We start from the raw sequence: 16,134 nt of genomic DNA, 5'->3' as shown, positions 1-16,134 counted from the left end.
TCATTGAGAGTTAGACATGTGATACCCCACCCCCCACCCAAAAATAAATAAATAAAAATAAAAACATGAAAACACAAGCTGGAAACCAGTAAGGCAGGCTACCATGGAGCCTATAGCTACATTGAAGGAGCTGCTAGGATTTCTGACTGGTACTGGTTGTGCACTTACATGTGACAACAATCTCCTGAATTATCAATATATCTGAAGTACGGGGTAGGATTACTTGATAGAAACCTTTTCTTGCAAATAAAAACAGTTAAATGTTCAAAAACAAAAGCGTGAAAATGTGTTATGGTCTGATGGACGCCATGTTTCCCTTTTTGGTCACAATTTCAAAAGTTATATTTGGTGTAGGAACACACTGAAGCTCTGGTGGCTGAACAGAAGGTGAAGGTGGACTAAATTAATAGCAATTCAAAGTTAGACTCTCTCAAACATTAGGATAGATCTACATGCTGGAAGATCATGCTATGCCAGCACAACGCTACTGACTTGAGAATTACACCTGCATAGGTTGCTTCTATAACTTTGTCATGATCACAGCTGTAGACTGTGCATGGAGCCAGCATGGCCAGTTCTGTTTCAACTTATGGATGACTAAACCATCTATTGCATGGGAGGTCCACATCATCGAAACACAACCACAACGCTCCACCCAGGACCCTGATATGTTGCTAAATTCTACAACAACCTCACTACGGAAAATTTGAGTAAGCTCAAAAGCACCGTGGGCCTATTACTTATAATGAGGAGCCCACTGCATTCTTAATATGAATCTGAAGGCCTCACTAAAACTCTGCAAAGGCCATTCACGTTGTGGCATCCAGTGTGAAGGAGGCCTTAGAAATAACAATAAACTTGACATGAAACAGCCATGATCACTATGCACTTAGCAAGATCCGAATTAGGAGTTTGGAGGAGCTATCTCCGTTTTTTTTCTTTGCATGCACACTGTGCATACAGCTTGTACTGAATGTTGAATGGTCATATGTGGTCCTTTTTCTTTTATTCTCCACTGCAACAATTAGCAGATTTCTGCTTTGTTCAGTTTTTCATATGTTGTTATTGGAGGGTTGAGTTTACACTTACTGTGTCTGTATTGTAAGTACATCTTCTTTAAACAACAAAGAAACATCTTTGTATAAAACGTGTTAATTTTCAAAAACAGACGTGCAATTGATCCATAAAACCATCAGCTGTTGAACCTAAGTCAGGGTACTGCAACTGACTTTGGGACTTATTATATCTATGAGTGTCATGTGATGGTTCAGTTCAGGGATTAATTTGTATTTCTGTTGTATAAGGACCTAATGTTTTGAACAGAAAAAAGCACATTCACCGAACTGTGCATTTAGTGTAATAATTAGGTTCACAGTTGATGTCACTGTTTCATGTCAGAAAATAGTACTTCTTCTGGCTGTTCGACCTAAATAAACATAGCTTAAAGACATCATGTCCACAATATGATTATTATAGTTCTACTTTTCTTATGCCATTGAAAAAATGTATTTTGCAACATAAACCCATTATCAAATTAAGCCTTTGCACAGACATGTGTTGCCTTGAGCTCTGTAGAAAGCTTTCTCTCCCTCCTTAGTCTGCCTCTGCCACACACACATACACACACTCACGCACACTCTTATTCACAAACCTACTTGAATGCATTACTATCATGCCTTGATGAAGGACAAGTGGATTTGTTTGATGCTTCAAGTCAAAAGAACATCAGAAATAGCTTCCCGTATGCGGCACAGACATCCTTTTTAGATCTGTCTGAGTGTGCGAAGAGGCTTCGATGGGAGATGGGTTTTATGAGAAGGTAAAAAGGGATAAGGCAGAGAAGAAGAAGAAATGAGAGAAAAAAAAATTCAGGAATATTCAATGGCAAGCAGAAAATTGTCCACCAATGTGTTCTGTCTGGAAAAGACATACATTTAAGACTTTTTAGCTAATTTCCATGAAGACAAAAATTAAAAATGTCTTTCAGATCTTGTTTAGAGGATTCTGACACATGCTCTCCATAGGAGGCTTGTTTTATAATATTCTTAAGTTGTCTTTTATGAACTGTTTTAGAACATCTCTACAGATGATGTTACGATAAGAGGATTATTAAGGTTGTTGCAAAACTTCACAACTTGCACTTTTCTAGGTTCTTCATCGATTTTGACATTGTTTAGAATCATCATCATTTTTGCTGAAATCATTCTTTTGTCATCTTTCTATTTGCTCATATTTTGGTTTTCAACCAAATCTATTCTTGCAACTGAGCATATAAGTATTGTTTAAAAGTCTTAAACCACTCCTTATCTCTTCTTTTATCTTTTGCTTGGAAATTGGGAAATTTGTGCAATCATTTGCAATAGTATGTGCACATATAAATGTAAATACATCATTTAAGGTGAAGACAGAGTTTGCACAGCTAAAGCTTGAAAGTCAATATTTGGTATGAGGTCTCCTTTATTCTTCAACTCTACCTGAACTTTTTTACACAAACATTTTTCTAGTTTCTTTGAAACGGTTTTAGTAATGATTCACAACCTAACAGTGAGCTTCACTCTTTTTTTGGTTTCTTCTCCATTAACTTGATCTCACACTGTATTTCTAATATTCAGGTTTAGGCTCTGAGAAGAGCAGTCCATTAATGACAGTGTTGTATCATGAGTCTTTTATAGCCCCTTATGACTAAACACTTTCAAACCGGAGCAGAGATACCATTTTTACTTTCAACGTAACTTATGAAAAGGATGAATTCATCCCTGTTACATCTCTGAGCTGCCAAAACGTTGATATATGAATATTAACCAACATCACAGCTCAAGAGTGTCAGGTAGTGATGACAGATGGTCTGTACAATCAGCTGACTGCAGAAATTACTGTAGAACAGGAGATGTCTGACACACATTTAGGGTGGCACAGCTTCATTTGGGCGGGTGTGAAAGCTCATCCAAACTGTTGTGCCTAAAAATGTGGGTCTTGGTTTGCTTGCAAGTGAAACCGGGTGCCGTTCGCTTACAGTGTGAAATGCAATGAATTATCCAGCAAACCAAAGTGAAGAAGTGAGAATGTTGTAGTGTTTCACACTTTACCCCCCTTTTTGGTATTGCTGGTTTGCTCCCTGCCTCACATGCTGCTCATACTGGGCAGCAGTGGTGTACAGATCTATACCATTGTTGGTATAAAATTGTATCAATACTAGCATGATGGGATTGATATTTTAGTTTGTTTTTCTCCTCTACATTTCTTTTTCTCCTTTACCACATTTCCATCTTCGGTCCTGGCCAATCGATAAGCCGGGTGTTTCTTCTTCCCCATGTTTTTTTCTTTCATGGTCAGCAGCTGTTGTAATTGTGTGACATTGTCCAGGCAGTTTTATCTGTTTTCAGAAATGCAGTGTGAAAATGAACAAAACCAAATGAGGGAGTGAAATTTATTGTCATTCCCCAGCCAATGGAACTGTCCTCCTTGGTATGGAAGTACTCTTAGACGCCATGCCTTCTGTTTTTACACAATGCTGGCTTCATTTATGAAAACTTATACTGTCGTTGGATGTGGTTGGCTTGATTGGGGATTTATGAACATTCAGAGGCAGCTTATAGAGGGGGTTGTCCTTGCGGCCATAATGTATAATCATTTTGTGAAAGGGCTTATAATTCATGAAGATCCTTTTATCACATTGGAAGTGTGTTTAGCATCAGTATCACACTGTAAGAAAAGTTATCACGTTTTTCAAATGGGATTTCTGTTTGAACTCTAGTTCAGTTTTTGAGTAATTTGGTCTTTTCTGTTTCCCTTCCTTGAGAATGACCTCTTGACAGCCATTCTTCTTGTGGTGATCGTGGGTTTTGGGACTGTGTTGTTGGTGTGTGTGAGTACTTCCTGGTGGTCGTGGCCAGACGGGTGATTGACGTCTCGTCAACACTCTTTCCTCACCTGCAAGAGATCTGGCTGATTTCAAGGACAGGTGTACTTAAGGCGTCGGCAGGAACCAGACCAGCACTGGAGCATTACCTACTTGTGGTAAAGTTGCTGAGCCTCTGTAAAGGACTTGTCCTCTGAGATTTAGTATTCGTCAACTGTTTTGTTTTCTGCCTCAGGACGATTTCTGTTCCTCGTGGATCCAGTCTGGTTTCTGTTTTTGGACCTCCTGCCTACGCTCAACTCCTACCTGTTCTCCTGTGCCAGTCTGTCTGCTTCACGTCGTCTCCTGGAAGGAACTACTCCCCGCACCCTTATTGGAAGGACCTTTGCAACACCATCCTGGACTCTGAACTCACCACTACTTGTACCTCCGAGTTGTTGAACTCTCAGCTCTGTCGTAAGACCCTGAACTTTACCAACAGTCACTTACCGTTATTAGATCGCTAGTGTTTCTCCGTCATACTTACTGTATCCTTCACTCTTGCAGATCCCGGTTCCTGTCCATGTAAATATTTCCCTCACTGTAAATAAATCACTTACCGCATTACTCTGTCTCCTGTGTCTGTCCGCTGCCGAACTGCTCAAGAGAAAATACTTCGAAACCTGACAGAATGCTCCAGCCAGACTTAAAGAGCAGTTCCGGTGGTGGACAGACCGCAGATACTTTAGTTCACCACGAGCACCGGTTAGATAAATATGAAACACTCATCCAACAGTTATATCAGGTTCAGCAGGACACGTGTGCTACACTAAATCAAGTTTCCCATCGCATTGTACCTATCGACAATCGTCTTGGAACTCTATTTCCCACAATGCAATCCACTTCACCCGTCGTCACCACTCCCCGCTCAGTCAGTTCAGCCCCACTTCGTGAACCGGAAGTCAAACCGTCGGAGTTATTTGACGGGAACACTGATCGTTGTGGCGGTTTTTTGTTGCAATGTAACTTGGCGTTTGCTCGTTCGCCGTCACTTTTTCCGTCACACATCTCTAAGATCATTTTTTTGGTAGCCGCGTTAAAGGGACGTGCACTGCATTGGGCTCAGGCGTTCCTGTCTACTCACCCGATCGAGACACTTTTATTTGATCAGTTTGTGCAAGAATTTCGGCGTGTGTTCGACCATCCGTTACAACAGGAGGAGGCGGCTAAACGGTTGTTAGCGCTTCGTCAGGGTAGCAGAACGGTGGCGGACTTCTCCGTGGATTTCCGGATAACGGCTCAGGAGGCTGGCTGGGATGAACTAGCCTTAAAGGGTATTTTTACTGGGTCACTGTCGGAGAATATTAAGGATCAACTATCTACCAGAGAAGAGCCAGCTAGCCTCGATGAGCTTATTGCACTGGCCATTAGGATCGACAACCGTCTTCGTGAACGGCAGCGGGAGAGGAGTCTGCAGCATGTCGGGATACGTACGCCTGGTGGTTGTTTGGGGACGGGGGACGTCACCGAACCGCAGATCCCTGGAGCGGAGGGAGAACCCATGCAGGTGGGCCGTACTCGTCTCTCTGTGGAGGAACGACAAAGACGTTTTCGTGCAAAGGAGTGCATTTACTGCGGGAAAAAGGTACATTTCGTGGCTAATTGCCCGTTTCGGGGAAACGGTCAGACCCGCCAGTAGAGGGGAGAGATCTGCCGGGTCCATTAACATTTTCCCCAACTTTGTTACTGTCTCTCCCCGCTAGGATATTCTGCAACCAGACTACTTTACCTATTGCAGCCATGGTGGATTCTGGATCGGAACTTAACTTGATCTCCAGGTGTCTTGTGGATCAACTGGATCTCCCGGTTTCACCGTTAGACTGTGCCCGAAGTGTCACAGGCCTTACGGGTCAGACCATCTCCCAGATTACCCATCGTGTCACCAACCTGCAAATCCTGGTTTCTGGCAATCATCACGAATCCGGTGAGTTCTATGTGTTTTCTGCTTTATCGCCGCAATTAATTCTTGGTTTCCCTTGGTTAAAGAGACATAACCCGGTACTAAATTGGGTAGAAAGAAGGGTAGAATCTTGGAGTGATTGGTGCCTTTTACATTGTCTTCGGTCTGCTGGTGCGCAAGTGGGGGTTGAGGTGGAGGAACCTGGGGAAGACATTGATTTGTCGGAGGTTCCTAAGCCCTACCATGACTTGGCACCGGTCTTTAGTAAACGCAAGGCCCTTTCTTTACCTCCTCACAGACCTTATGACTGCGCCATTGAGCTGTTGCCGGGCGCTCCGTTACCTTCCAGTCGGCTCTATCATCTTTCGGGTCCTGAAACTGAGGCCATGAGTAAATATATAAACGAGTCTCTGGCCTCAGGAATCATCCGACCCTCCACCTCCCCTTTGGGAGCTGGTTTTTTCTTTGTCGAAAAGAAGGACAAATCTCTGAGACCTTGCATCGATTTTCGGGCGTTAAATCAGATAACGATAAAAAATAAATATCCGCTCCCACTAATCGATTCAGTCCATGAGAAGCTTCACTCGGCTACCGTTTTCTCAAAATTAGATCTTCGTAACGCATATCATTTGGTGAGAATAAGAGAAGGGGATGAGTGGAAGACGGCGTTTAAAACACCATTGGGCCATTTTGAATATCTGGTCATGCCTTTTGGCCTTACCAACGCCCCCGCCGTCTTCCAAGCGCTAATTAATGATGTGTTGCGCGACTTTCTTAATATCTTTGTGTTCGTTTACTTAGACGACATATTGATTTTTTTCTAAGGATGCAGAGACACACAGAACTCACGTCAGGGCAGTATTGCAAAGATTGTTTGAGAACAAGTTATTCGTTAAGGCCGAAAAGTGCGCTTTTCATGTGTCCATGGTGTCATTTCTGGGGTTTATTTTCGAGAGAGGACTTCTATTAAAACCATTCCTGATGGTCTCAGTGATAGGTTGTACTGTTTCAAGTACAGTAGTGTAGCATCACGTCACACCCTTCTTTTTCAAAAAGCAAGACCTCTGACCTCTTGGTTCATCCTGCTTGCCTGTTCCTTAAGAAAGTAACAAGTTTGCCTTAATAAAGATAACCTTGTTTGGACCAACAATCTTCCCTTGCTGTTGAATGAGCAAATATTAATTTATGTAGGCAACATTCTCCTACAGTAGATAGATCAATTGAAGAGCCAGATGCATTCCTGAGGTTCTGTTGCTTCTAAGGTTTTTTGGTATTATAATGTTATTTATTGTGTTTTAGGCCTGCCATTTCTTTGATGTCCTTTTTTTCACCATATCGAAGAAGCAAAGTCAGTTTTGCTAAAGGTATCCATCATTGTTCTTAACTTCTCTTTCCTGTAGCCTTTAAGCTTTCTTCTGCATCACTTTACATCACCTAACATTTCTTAACTAAGGCTATGAATAAGAAATGGTGCTGATTAAGGTCTGAGACCATGATACATGTTATATGTGAGCTTACATAGTGGGAAAAAAATCCTAATTCTTGCTTAAACTTATGTTACAACATTAGAGTCATTATTTACTTTAGGCTTCTGAGATCAGTTCATTTCTCTTTCTAACGTAACAGAAACAGGAGCACTGAGACTGACAGTGTCCCTGTTTACAGCAGCTCTGTATACTTGCTCATGAGACTGCAGAACTGCATCTTTAATGTATGTGATTCTTGACATCTGCAGAAAACAAGGGGTGAGGTGGGGTTGCAGCTGGAGAAGACGATGAGGGGGTGTGTCCCTGCATATGATTGGCCCAGTGGGATGACTCTGGTGTCAGTGACATCACCACATGGTGCCTGACCTAGTTAAAACAGCTGTGACGTCACAGTTGTCTCTTTGAGTCTGTCTCCCTTCTTTGGCTGTCACCCACTTTAAATCTCTTATACAACTCCTTTCCTATTCTCCTTCTTCTTGCCAGTTTTTTGCATGAATCTGCAACCCCCCACCCCCACCACACACACACACATACACACACACACACACATACATGCTTCTTCTATAATCACACAAAGGCACAGAAACAGAGTTAATCAAGGGAGTGAGGCATAGAGGAAAGAGGAAAAAGTATCAACTATTGCCAGTAACCCACTTTCTAGAGATTAAAGCTATACTGATGAATATTAATGTGTTGGAACTTGGAGAGCAGCAATCGGCCTAAAGATGTGACAAAATGAGGAGGCAAGCTTCCACCATATGGACCAAAAGGATCTGCCTCGTACTGTAATTCACTGCTGATACATGTATTTTTAGCTAATATGTGTCACATTATTATTACATTTAACACAGTCCTACATTGTTGTATTACACAAGTACGTGAAAAATACCACAACTGCATGAAAAAAACAATCCATGACTGTGGGACTGTTATATGACATACTAACCATGGATTCATCTTTGCTTCTGTATTCATCTGTTCTACAAGTGCAAATTGTGAATAATGACTTCAGAATACAATGAAGCACAGTGATTATATTCTTGTTCAGTGACTGCAGTGTTAACTATTACAGTATGACAATATATACTTATAGGTTTTATGTTGGTATAGAGCCCATGGAATCAGGTTCTCAAGACTGTTTTTTTTTTCTGCCATGATGTACGTCAGTATATTAAATGCATGTGCAGATAACAGCAGCCCATATGAGAAGATATATAAAAATAAGACAGGTTTTACACATATTATTATACTTTGATAGTTTTTCTTCTAAATCGTGTTGCACTTCAGAGGTAGCCATAGTTTCTCTCCAAGTTTACATTTTTATTTCACTCTTTTCAATAAGCTATTGAGTATTTACTTTGGAAGGTAAACTACAGTCATGTTAAAATGATACAGTAATACAAAACAATAATACTGCAATAATCTACAGAGTTGTATAGTTTATCATAGGAGTTGACATTTTTATTTTACCCAATTTAAATAATTCAATTCAATTGAATTCAAATCTATCTATCCATACATACATTTTCTTTACCCGGTTCTCCAAAATCAGATCAAATTCATCTCAGGACTCTGTACAAAAACATTAACATACAGTATAAAATACCTATTAGTAAAATTAATATCAGCAGATTGTGTCAACTCTTCACTATGTCACAGTCTCTCATCCTGAGCAATCACACTGACAGCAGTGGAAAGGAAAAACTCTCTTTTAACAGGAAGAAACCTCCAGCAGAACCAGGCGCAGGGTGAGTGACCTTCTGCTTCGACCAGCTGGGGAAAGATGGGAATTGTCATTTAAAAGATGTGTCGCTGAATCCATTAGAAACTGTACTCCAGTTAAGACTGTAAATGTACCATTCACCTTCTTCTACAAATTAAATACCTCTGGACAGTCCCACAACGTACGCATAAAGGAGCCAATGGTTCCTTGTGGATCAGAGACTAATTCCATTTGATGTCTTATTCTTGGTGTTATATATACCCTATGACAAAATTTAAGATGTATATATCTGTGATTGGGATTTTTAGAAGCATTTACGACATAATCCCAAATGGATTCTGAGTCTAACTCCTGCCCTGAACCTGTCACATCTCTACGGTGGCCCTGAAGTGCAAACCACAACAACATTAACGAAGCACGCAAACAAGAAAGGAAACACACAAACAAAAAACGAAGCACGCAAAAAAAAAGACGAAGCACGCAAACAAAAAAGGAAACACGCAAACAAAAAAGGAAACACACGAAGCACGCAAACAAAAAACAGAAACGCAATTACATTAACAAACCGGAAAAGGTAGGTCCCAGTGGGAGACCTGAGAAATCGCTGATTGGACGAAACCACTTTTGAACCAGAAGTTTTTCTGGTTTTAGCTCGTTTGTTGAAAATATTGTAACACTTTCCTGGTTATGCGTTAGCTCACACAAAGGGCGACTCTCGTGGAAGCTGAACAGTTTTTATTAACTCGCTGTTGTCGGCCACAGCTACGCCTTACAGACACACAAACACAAAAAACAGAGGTTATTTTCCCTCCCTTTTCTTTCCCAGCCTCCCCTACCTCCTGTTGTGAATCAAACCACAAAACATGATATAAATCTAACTGCAGAACATTCTACGATATGAATGTTATCGCTAATCATTTCTTGAAGACTCTTGCCACAACAACTGCAAAAGTTCGGTGACTGCCCTCAACCAGCTCTTTTCCACAGATCGGGCAATACATGCTGCTGTGATTGTCTTCCCGCCTACCGAAACGCTGAAAGAGCAAAAGCCCGAACTTCCGGTTCAAACGTGGTGTTGTCCAATCAGTGATTTCTCAGGTCTCCCACTGGGACCTACCTCTTCCGGTTTGTTAATGTAATTGCGTTTCTGTTTTTTGTTTGCGTGCTTCGTTTTTGGTTTGTGTGTTTCCTTTTTGGTTTGTGTGTTTCCTTTTTGGTTTGTGTGTTTCCTTTTTGGTTTGTGTGTTTCCTTTTTTGTTTGCGTGCTTCGTCTTTTTTTTGCGTGCTTCGTTTTTGGTTTGTGTGTTTCCTTTTTGGTTTGTGTGTTTCCTTTCTTGTTTGCATGCTTAGTCTTTTGTTTGCGTGCTTCGTTAATGTTGTTGTGGTTTGCACTTCAGGGCCACCGTACATCTCTCTCCCGCGCCATCATTCCTGATGTAGGATTATATTTTTGGATTTGAACTTTTCGTATAGATATGACACTATTTCCTTTGGAGACATCTGTATCCATTTTAACAGTGGATGATCTAGTAGTTCAGACCCCATTCAGACCTTGTAGGCTTTACAGACTGATCTTATTCTAAAATGAAAGAAAAGGGAATGTTTGTCGATGTTGTATTGAGAGACTAACTCTTGAAAATTAATATCTTGCAAAGTGTTGATACTTCTGTCATTCCAGTTTTTGTTATTAAATGGTCCCCCCCCCCCCATAAAAAAGGTGACTGTTATTCCACACTAGAGAAGATTTATACCATATATTTTTACGCAATAATTTTTTTTCAGCTGCTCTAAATGTTAGGGTTTGTCTGTGTGTGTGTGTATGATTCTTCCTTAAACAGAGGCTGTGCAGGAGGGTGTGATTTAACGGAGACTGCAACCACACCTGGCAGCAATCAAGCCTTGGATTGCTGTAGGCTTATTAGGAGATTCAGGACAACCATTCACCGTCTGATGATTGCCGTATCTGGTAGAGTCAAGCCGCGTACTACTTTAATTCCTCGTTAAAGATCCAATCAGCTTTCTTGGCTCCTTGTCTCACTCTCAGTGCTCTGATTCCTCAGATCCTTTTGGGTGGTTTCCACAAAACGCCAACTCAGTATCCCAGCCGGGTTCCTGCCGAGTCACTTACCCTGGGTTGTCCTCTGCTCCACCTCCTCCTGCCTGGCCACTCTCCTACGCTGTCTGTTTGGGAAACCGTTGCAAACCGCTCTGGCTCACACCACTTACCTCCACAAATCAGGACTTGTCCTCCACACTGGAACACCGCCGTCAAGCCGTAAGTCTATTCCTCCTACCACCACTAAATCAACCCCAGGATTCAGTCCGCCATCTAACCTCCTCTCCTCCATTCCCAGACGCTGCTGCCCGCCCAGTGGACTTCTGTAAAATAAACTCTGATTCATTTTAACCTGTGTACCATCCTGTTTTCCACATGTGGGTCAGAAGACTTCCTGAGAACATGACACTAAACACTAAACACTTGTATCATATATGCCATAATTGGATCATAATGTAAGGGACATTTCTTGGTGGACATATCTGTAAAAGAAAAGTCTTTCAATCTTGTTGATGCTATTAGTTCTTCTATATTTGTTAAAGCTTTAATTTAGGACATGCCACTCCCCAACCAACTTATTAGCCTGTAGATTTGACCACTTTAATTGTGGTCGTTTGCCTTTCCAAATCTATCCCCTTAGTAAGATAATCAATTTGTTTCCCAATATCTTACTGGAGGTACAAGTGGAATCACTGAACTTATGAAATTGATATGGGGTAGAATGTTCATTTTTATGATAAACGGGCTAGTACTGAACTTGGCAAATGTTTCCATCTATTTCTATCTTTCTCTATACTTTTCAAAATTAATGAGTAATTTACATTTGCCACCAACACCTGTTTCTCAACTCTCCTGTCCTTGTTCTGCTGGAACAGTTGTAAAGACGGCTGTATTTTCTAACAGCCTTGATCAGCTGCTTCTCAGCAAAGCAGCAGAAGTAAAATGGCTCCATTAAAGCTCACAGGCTTTTCCGCATAAGCATGTCCACAACAACCCACAATATTTGGCGTAAACCCCTGTGAAAAAAAGTTTGGCCAGGACCTTGTGTCGCAAAGCTTCGGACAAAACTGCTATGAGAACAAAATGATGCAGGTTTCATCACGCAATCGAGTGAATGAGAGCCGGCTTTGTGACTTCTCATGGAGTATGACTCCAGATGACTGCAGATTAACTGTAAGAAAGAAGAAGAATAGCTGCAGGATCACATCTAATCTGCACAAACAGTCAGATCATTCAGCAATCAATCCGCAGTGAAGGGAACAATGGAGGGAAATGAGAGTGATTGTATTTGTTAGTCAAAGACAGAGATAAGAAAAAAAGCTGTGGTATGTGGTTTAAAACAGAAAAATAAAGATTGAAAAATGTGATTAAGAGACTGTAAGACAGAGTGACAAAATAGTGATAAATACAGAAGGTCAGACATGTTAAGAAAACTGAAAGGATACAGTAAACGAGTGAGAAGAAGAGGGGGGAGATAATACTCCCCCTCCCTTTACTGAACATCCCCCAAAGGGAGGAAAAGAGACAGGAGACAAAACAACCAGCAGCAGTTGTTCCTCCTCTCATCCTCTTCCTTTTTCTTCTTCTCGTCCTCTTTTGTGTTCAGTGTTAGCCCTCTTTCTCTCCCATTTATTTTAGCAATGGGGCTAGTGTCAGGACAGCCACTGCACAATACTACTGCTCAAAACACACAGGAGCACATGCTCATACAGCTGAGCTCCTCTTTCTAAAGATAAATTAAGTTCAGTCAAGCTCAGCAGCAACAGGCTAAAGAGCTTTGTCACAAACAGCATTTTGAATAAAAGGTTAACTTTATTAACTCTGCCAAGGAGGTTGTGTTTTCAGTAGAGTTGGTTTGTTTGTTCGTTTGCCCGTCTGTCTGTTAGCAAGATTACCAAAATCTAATGAACAGATTTGGATCAGATTTTCAGGGAATGTTGGGGCTGTCACAACAATAAGTCAAAGGTCAAGGTCAAAGGTCACAGATGACCCAATGCTCTAACTCTGCAACCGTGTAACTTAGGAATGTCAAACTGCACAGCTAGACACCTTATGGGTCGAGGGTGACCACTATTGAGTTCAAGGTCACAGGGGACCCTTTGTTAAAACTGTCCATGCTCTAGCTTGTCATCTGAATATTGAATGAGTGTTATGAAACCTACTGACAGTTTCAATGAAATCCACCCAGTGGTTCATGAGATCTTTTAAACCAGAGGTGTCCAATTCTGGTCCTCGAGGGCCACTATCCTGCATGTTTTCCTTGTTTCCCTGCTCCAACACACCTGATTCAGTGGTTAAATTACCTCTTCATGTTCTGCAGAAGCCTGATAATCACCCATTGATTCAAATCAGGTGTTGGAGCAGAGAAACAAGTAAAACATGCAGGATGGTGGCCCTCGTAGACCAGGATTGGACACCCCTGTTTTAAACCAACCCTTGAAAGAGCACTTTATGTGGTGATTGTGGAGTTGTTGGTGTTGTATGTGTGTGACTACTTCCTGGTGGGCGTTCCTGAGCGGGTGATTGACGTCTCGTCGCCACTCCTCCCTCACCTGCAACGGATTAGGCTAATCAGGAGGGCAGGTGTACTTAAGGCTGTGGTGGGAACCAGACCAGCGCTGGAGCATTACCTACCAAGTGGTAAAGTCGCTGAGCCCTCGTTAAACCTTGTGATTCATGAGCATTGATTGCTAACCCTGTTTTTGTTTTTTGCCTCAGGATTACTTTTGCCTCTGTGGAACCAGTCTGGTTTTTGTCCTGTGAATCCTGCCAAGCAAAGTACTCATCTGTTCTCCCGTGCCTGTCTGTCTGCCCAACCTCTGCAACTTGGAAGGAAGTACTCACCGAACGTCCTCTGAAGAATCACATCGGACTCCTTCTGGAAGGATTACTTGCAGTCTCCTCTCACCTCCAAGTTGTGGAACCCTCATCTCCTCGTAAGAACATTCGCTAGTCAAAATCCACTTACCTGTCCAAAGACTCTACATATTTCTCCTTCACTTACCATCTCCTCCGTTTTCCAGGTCCCGTTCCAGTTAGCACCTTATCTTGCACTGTAAATAAACTCGCTTACCGTTACTTCCTGGTCTCCTGTGTCTGTCGCCGAACTGCTCATTTAGAAAGAAATCTGAAACCCGACACTTTGTGTATTTGGTTTGTCCCAAAACACAGGCAAATGGTTAGTTGCATCAGGAAGGGTTTTATCAGATCAGTCAGGGCCTGGGTGAACAACAAATGCCTCCAGTGCTGTTAACCAGCAGGCGGCCGTTGGATATTGGACTTGGAGGCTGATGATCTGAATGTGGCAACCATTGATAAGGAAGCAGCCAAAAGACAAAGTCTTATGAGATTGTTTGCAAACAACCTACAAATAAATAACCACTTCCAGAATTAGTGCAGCAACAGTCGTAAGTGCATTTAATGGACTAGAAAACTAGGTGTAAATTGACAACTAAAATAGCATGTAGTTATTGGGTCTATCACACATATGCAGATTTATGAGCACATGCACACGCTAAAGACTGTTTTCCTTCAAACAAAACAGTAACACCACCGCAGGGACTGATCTTTTCCCTCCTGATGTGTAACTCGTATATCAGTGTTATTAACCCTCACACACACACATAGAGAAATTAATACACATTTATGCACACACAATTTAAACTCACACCGAGTCTGTTACTTTCATCTGCCTCTTTTATTTTGTTTCAGTTCATTTTTATTTTTCAGCTCTGTCTTTCCAAATTTCTCCATCACAAAGAGCCCCCAGAAGTACAGCTAAATCACTCTGGGGGTTTTCCAGCCCTGTCCCTCTGGATCCCCCTGTCAGCCTCCAGTCTCTTCCCAGATCTTGACCTTCGTTCAGCCCCTCTAACCCTACCTCCCTCTCACTCTCATCTTCCTGGTTGTCTTCTCTCTTACAGTCTTCACATCCTGCCTGCCCTCCCCCACCTCCCTGCATCTCTCTGGTGACCTTGCTGTGGCTTAGAGAAAAGCTTTTATTTCTCCCCTGTCCGCCCTTTACATCTGCCTTCCCCCACCTGCATCATGTTATACATTTGCACATCACATCTTCATCTTTTTTTGTTAAATATAGCCTTCAGGTATTTTTTTATTTTTATGGGCAATATCTCATTTCACAGATAAGAACATCTATATGTTTATTATATTCAAAGTGGAGACAAATTCATGTAACACTGTATGAGATTTAAACAGGAAATAAAACTGGGATGATAAACATACATAAAGCAAAGAAGAAATACTATGCTCCACTGGTCCATCAACATGACCTCTATGTGCCCTGTTATCTACAAATCACAAGATCGATGCTAACTGGTTTAGCTTACAGTAACGAAGTGGGTTGACTTTTGGTAAATGTGCATATTCATTATTTCAGAGAGTATTGATGCCAAGATCGATACAAGTCTCCTGTCTGTGCTGTTTCATTCTACAATTTAACCCTAAACATATATATGAGAGTATATATGTGTGTGTGTGTGTGTGCAAGTGTCTATTAATGTCTATGTTTATAGGTATGTGTATGTGTAAAAACACACACAGAGACAGGGTCGTAGCCAGACTTTAAAAATACTGAGGTCAACCACTCATTATCCCCCTGCACATCAGTTACAATGAAGACCAAAACTTAATTAAAATAGAAGCATTTATTTTAAACAAGTGACTTGAATGTGTATATGACATATTTTTGTGTGTGTTTGTAAATTCATGGGGCGCAATGTCATCTTAAGCAACAGAGGACTCAGGGCACAACCATGATGACTCACTGAAATGACATGTATTAGTTTATATGAATGTTAATTCAAAACACAAGATTTTAGCAGAGATTTCACCTTTTTATCAAATACCAGTGAGGTGTTGTAGTTTTGGAGCTGGACCAGTTCTAGTGTGGTCCGGATGCAAAAAAAGTGCTGAAGTCGCCCTTTATTGAGGTTTCAGGAATCAGATGAAGGTTTCACAGATCACACACTTGGTTTTAAATGTTCTGCAATCAGTGCAGAATAATCTGCTCCAGGTTTGAAGTGTCTAGGTGTTGTAGTTTTTTAACTAGAG

The 16,134-nt window shown here is 41.4% G+C and overlaps 2 long non-coding RNA genes across 2 annotated transcripts; both read left to right on the top strand.

Moving 5' to 3' along the window:
- The first annotated feature begins 10,305 nt into the window (after nt 1-10,305).
- LOC112451155 lies at nt 10,306-13,343 on the top strand. Its single transcript, XR_003039910.2, has 3 exons — nt 10,306-10,974; nt 11,069-11,283; nt 11,363-13,343. It is a non-coding gene; the product is annotated as an uncharacterized LOC112451155 (long non-coding RNA).
- A 94-nt stretch (nt 13,344-13,437) lies between these two features.
- On the top strand, nt 13,438-15,691 carry LOC119617219. The gene is made up of 3 exons (XR_005233441.1): nt 13,438-13,704; nt 13,783-14,000; nt 14,088-15,691. It is a non-coding gene; the product is annotated as an uncharacterized LOC119617219 (long non-coding RNA).
- The last annotated feature ends 443 nt before the right edge of the window (nt 15,692-16,134 follow it).

The sequence above is a fragment of the Kryptolebias marmoratus genome, linkage group LG7 (genome assembly GCF_001649575.2).
Source record: "Kryptolebias marmoratus isolate JLee-2015 linkage group LG7, ASM164957v2, whole genome shotgun sequence".
NCBI lineage: Eukaryota > Metazoa > Chordata > Actinopteri > Cyprinodontiformes > Rivulidae > Kryptolebias > Kryptolebias marmoratus.
This window is presented reverse-complemented; position numbering and strand designations above follow the sequence as displayed.